Genomic DNA, 5807 nt, shown 5'->3' with positions numbered 1-5807 from the left:
TTTCCTTTGCGGGCGGGATACCTTATGAGCTGCCATTTCTCAGGCAGCTCCTCGCAGTGTTGAACTACGTCTTCCACATCAAGCCAAGAATCCCACTGCCGAAGGAGGCCAACGGATTCCCCCTGCCTCAGTAGGATCCTGATATTCTGTAGCCTTCAAAAGGTTCTGGTCTCCTGAACCATTAATCCCAGCACTGGGGACACAGAGCCAGGTGGATCTCTGTGCGTGTGAGCCTGCCTGCTCTGTCCAGTGACTTCTGGATCTACATAGAAATATCCCATCTCAAAACCAAAAAAGGGCTCCAGCCAGAGTGACATCGTCTACAGAGGTCAGCAAGGAAACTTGTAACACGAATTAATAAAAGACCCAGAGACAGACATTGCCCATTGCCGTTCAAACTTCAAGTTGAATATCAGAAAAGCAAAGCAGCTGGCCGCTAGCTTCTTACTCTACCTCAGGTTGAATGGGCTGGTCCTGTCTCCACCAGCTCTCACCAAGCCTCAGACTGTAACCTTTCCTCAGCGTGACTGGAAAATAAATGCCTCTCTGAGACCTTGTTTCTGTTTTATATACTTCCCTAATGTTGGGATTAAAGGTGTGAGCTATAATTCTCTTTTAGACTGATTCACCTTGTGTAGATCTGGGTGGTCTTGGACTCACAGAGATCCATCTACCTTTTAATCCTGAGTCCTAGAATTAAAGGCGTGTGCCACCATCTCCTAGCTTCTGGCTGCTGGAACTGAAGCTTCTGGCTTCTATGGCTTATGGTTGACTTTGCTTTATGAACCCTCAGGTAAGCTTTAATAAATCACAAACAATATATCACTACAAAAGTGGCTGAACACACCCCAAATAGGATACAGAGAGAGCAAGCTGGAAGCAAGGTTAGACTGAACACTCAAAGCCTGCTGGTAACGACACACTTCCTCAAGCGAGGCTGTGCCCCCTCTCCACACAGGGTCACCAGCTGGTAATCAAACCACCACAGCCTGCACCCAGCACATGGCAGTCAGTCTGAGTCCTTACTCTAAGTCTGAGACCAGCCTGAGCTACTCAGTGATGACCACGCCAGGTCTGGCTCTAGAACCATATCCTAAAATTCATAAGCCAGCAACAAATAAAACGATAAAGGCCAAAACTATTCTTCGAAGTCCCATTTGACCATATCTGGGGACAGTTTTGTCACATTTGATTAGTTAGGGAGGCCACCATGAGAGAATGTCTCTTTAAAGGACCTCAAATTCCAGCAAAGGTACAGGCAAGGGGCTCAGGGGTTCAAACGTCACGCTCAGTTACATATCAAGTTCCAGAACAGGCTACACGAGACTCTGTCTGAGAACAAAACAAAGCTTCCAAACAGCATTGCCCCTGACTTCATACTCATCCTAGGACTCTTTGGTTCTGATCTTGTTTGGCTCAAGTCCTTCACAGGTCTTCCTAGTGGTTTGTGTAGGAAAGGCAGGACAGATGGGGGAGACAGCTGGGAGGTGCCGAGGAGAAAAACAACACCGTTATTTCATCCAGAGGCCGACATGAGCCCTCAGGCTTTCAACCCTGCTGCAATGCCTGACGCCTTGGTGCGGTCTGGCCCTGAGAGATCTCGAGAGCTTGCCAGTGCCTCCTGGCGGGAGTTTAGAAAACAATCGCATTTTCAGAGAGTGCAGGGATTGAAAGACACATGAGATCAAGAAAACATTGGCAGCGGTGGGATTCGAACCCACGCCTCCGAAGAGACTGGAGCCTAAATCCAGCGCCTTAGACCGCTCGGCCACACTACCAATCTGCCTGCCTCCGTTTTGTGTATCCTAGCTATTTACATCATTGCATTCTCTTTAAACCGTGCACCGAAAGCCAAAACCGTGCGCCGAAAGCCAGAGTTGGAGGATTTTCCCCATCGCGCTGCCCTCCTCGCACACTGACGGCTCGGCTCTGGAGGGAGCGGGTTAAACAAACTGTCCTCCGGACTGGAGTCCGCAACCCAGCCGGCCACACCTGGAGGGGCGACCGCGGCAGCTTCCCGTCTCCAAGTGTTTTTCTGATCGTGGAGTTTGAATTTCTCCGTTCGGAAGGCCCGAGACGCATTCACTGAAAGGCCGAGGCCAAGGCCAGTTCCCGGGTGCTCAGGAAAACCCGCGCGCAGAAGCAGCCAGAATCCCTGGCTGCAGCCTGTGTCCCCAGCCTGTGCGTCCCTGGGAGCGGGCTGTCTGCAGCCAGAGAGCCCTGTTCTCTTCCTAGAGAACCTGTGTCTTGTGATCACAGAACAACGCTTTGTTGACCCCTTTGTTTTGAGTGTGGCAGTGGCTGAGAAATGGTCCCATTGCTATTAACTGGAAAACCAGGTGGCTATCCCAGCAAAAGGCTGGGTTTGGGGCTGGGTAATGTTTGAACGTCTTTCGTATCTTTAAAAGGAAATTGTGGTTCCCTGGTGATATTCAAATTACATCTTCCGTCTGACTAAATTCAGTATACTTGGAGAGAGATTTCCACAAAGAGGCAGTAAGCCTGGAGACTGTATACGTCCCTGATCCTTGCTTACCTCTGTTGCGAGCAGGGCAATCACAGTTGCAGAAAAGGCACTCAGACCTAGCATAGCTGTTATTTTCTGGGGTCATGATCCAGTTCTTTTTCTCCACCTATTAAGAATTAAAAGGAAGGAAAAATCTCAGACGCAGCAGACAGCAACAGGTAACAAACTTTATTAGAGGCGAAGACTCGAAGAAGTGAGCGAGCACATGTATACACACACACACACACACACACACGTATGCACGCGCGTGCGCGCGCGCGCGCGCACACACACACACACACACACACGGAATGGGCAGCGGGACACATACAGGAGACAGACTCTCCAAAAATGGGGAAGGGGATCCAGAAACTGAAACTTGTTTTTCCCTGGAGGGCTAGGGATTTTAAGTTGTTTTGGTAGCATAGGATGAGACCCTTCTTCCAGGTTATTTTGGATTGATGGGGGTGGGATGGGGATTTCTGCTGATAGACCCAGAACTTCAGGTCATCAAGACTGGCCTTGAGCGTATCTGACCAGCCGGGATCAGTCAAACGGAAGAGGAGTCCCACTGATGGCTCTTGTCTCTGGTCAGGAAAATTTGCCATCTTTACCATCTGTCTGTGCCCCTTTCCCTAGCTGTCTGGCCATCAGAGATCTGTGTAGCTCCCAGTCCCTCACTTATTTAAGACTAGAATATTGTTATTGTTTCTGAATCACTTGTTCTCCTCAAGTGAAGAATTTACTGTCGCTGTGTGCACAAGGGGGCGTCTCGTTCTTGTTCAAGAACCTGGAAATACCCAGTCTAGAGATTTTCTTGGTGATATTTTTACTATCTTCCTTCAAGAGTGCATAGCTTAAAAATATTTATCTTTTATTTATGGATACATGTGTGAGCTTGCAAGAACACGTGTATTAAGTGTGTGTGGGAGGGAGCCCTCAGAGGCCGACAGAGGTCCCTGGGTTCCCTGAAGCTGGAGTTAGGAGCAGTTGCGATCCACCATGTGAGCGCTGGGAACTGGACCTAGATCCTCTACTGGAGCAGCCAGTACTCTTAACTGCTGAGCCGGCTCTCCAGTCCCACAGTATAGACCCACTAAGTGCTAACTTAGTGGATGACTTGCGGAATTTAAACGTTTTATTTTAAATTTCGGACAACTTTCTTAAGCAATCGTTTTCATTGTTGAGCTTTTGTTTGGCTTGCTTACCCAGCAATCTGAGTTTTGGTACTCCCCCCCCCTCAGAAGTCATGCAAATAAGCGTGGAAGGAAAACCGATTCCACAAACACAACAACAACAAATAAAAATCCGAGTGGAGGTGGCAAGATGGTTTGGTGGACTAAGGTTTTCATCCCTGGAACTCAGCTGGTGAGGGGTTGGTTTCCGACTGCACACTCCAGCTGTGACATCCGATGGCCCCCAGACACAAAAGCAAATACATGTTCTTAAAAGCAAAATAAAAATAAAAAATAAAAAACATTGTTGAACCAGGTGTATTGGAGGCAGAGGCAGAGGCAGGCTGATTTCTGTGAGTTCCAGGCCAGCCAGGAACATAAAGACCCCACCTACAAAAACGAATCGCCTGCTAGAGAGACGGCTCCTTGTCAGCAGCCCACGTGGATCACAGCTGTCTGTACCTTCTGTCCCTGGGGACCCGGGTCCCCCTTCTGGCCACCAAGCAAGCAGCTGGTGCTCAATCATGCATGGAGGCAAAACGCACATACATACATACAAGAAAAAAAGTTAAGGCAAAAAGCAACCTTTTGAAAAGCTAACTTTTACTTACTGATTGATAGCGACAGTGTCTTGCCCTGGGTGTGTCCCTGGCTGGCCTTGATCTCAAGATGCTCAGGTCACAGTGCCTACAGTGAGGTTTGCTGGTGGAAGCTAGTACTCCCAGTACTCCCAGTTTAACTTTTTATTTTATTTTGTGGTTCTGGAAACCGAACCCAAGACGTTGCAGTTTACCGTTCGGCTCTACTCCCAGGCTTGCTTAGTTTATTCTCAGCATGACCTTAGCTCACGGACTCTAAACACAAGCGTGTTCCGTGAAGAGCTCCCTGCACCTCCTATGTACGCCACCCAGACGCTGACATTTCTGCACCTCTGTCCTTTTTACAGGTATGGAGGTAAGACGGAGAGTCCCCTCTCCTTTCTGTCCGCCGCATTAAAGGCAGCAGACCAACGTTTCTCTGTGTCTTTTAGTCTTTCCTCTGTAGCCCCCGGCTCTTCCAACTTTGTGCTCGCCCGGCTCTGGGGTCTCGACTCTCTAGTTTCCTCTCCATTCAGTTTCCTCTACACTCCACGCTTGGTGACTTCCCGTCATTCCTGTCTCTTAGCCATCTCAGCTCTTGTCACTTCGATGAGGGTGGACCGACCATGTTCTCTTAACCTCTGACCCATCTCTCCAGCCCTGGACCAACCATGTTCTAACAGTGTACCTACCCTTAAGCATTTGGGTCTTCCTTGGACTTTACTCCTAATTTTCTTCTACCAGGAATCGTCTGACCCCACCACCACCACCGTAGTGCAAATCCCAGCCTCCCCGATCTTCAGATTTATCCCACCCCTTTTCAGGGTCCTCCAAAAGCAAGTTACACCTGGTACATCTGCTTTTCATTTTGGTTCCACAAAAACTGAAAGAAAAAAAATCCCACGTGGTGCACAAAAGAAGTATGAGGGAAGAAAATAAAATGATTATCAACGAAGCAAATAATAATAAAATAATAAATCTGAATCCCTATTCGGAGAATTTGGAGCTTCTTGAATGAAGGAATGAGTTAAATGGCCAACTGGGGATTGCTTGTTCTGACGCTGAGGGGAAGATCTTTTAAGAGGCCAGTGGTGGAGGTCTGGAGTCCAGGAGAGAAATCCAGATGTGGGGGCGTCAGGTTCCGCCCAGACTTGTGGTCGGCTTATTTCCTTGCTCTGGATTTCTGTTCCGGATTTCACCGTCTGAAGGAAGCACGAGAGGAGGGTTCTGTTGGTGTTAGGGTGGGGGGAGGATGGGGGGGAGGATGGGGAGCAGCGGAGGAGGGGGTAGGGAGAGGTGGTGAGGTCGGGGTGGACACATTTCTCCAAATTTAGGAGAGTAGTGATCCCCGCCACAATCCGCCGCTAAACCAGTCCCAACAAGCCCAGAGTCTGTAGACTGAATTTCCGTACTGCATACGGGAGTGGATGTATACGCGGGGATCAGACTAGAGTGCAATCCAGGTTTGCCTTCTGTCGTGCAGCCGATCAGCCGGAGAACCAGCAAACCTATCCTTTTCTAATGGAGAGAGACGCAGGACCTCCGTCA

General features: G+C 49.0%; 1 non-coding gene across 1 annotated transcript; it reads right to left on the bottom strand.

The window, feature by feature from the left end:
• Positions 1–1696: 1696 nt before the first annotated feature.
• Positions 1697–1778, bottom strand: Trnal-uag. Its single transcript has one exon. It is a non-coding gene; the product is annotated as a tRNA-Leu (tRNA).
• Between the last annotated feature and the right edge of the window lie 4029 nt (positions 1779–5807).

Source organism: Mesocricetus auratus, unplaced genomic scaffold, assembly GCF_017639785.1.
Source record: "Mesocricetus auratus isolate SY011 unplaced genomic scaffold, BCM_Maur_2.0 Super-Scaffold_100048, whole genome shotgun sequence".
Classification (NCBI taxonomy): Eukaryota; Metazoa; Chordata; class Mammalia; order Rodentia; family Cricetidae; genus Mesocricetus; species Mesocricetus auratus.
Note: the sequence above shows the minus strand (reverse complement) of the source record. Positions and strands in the feature narration are given on the sequence as shown.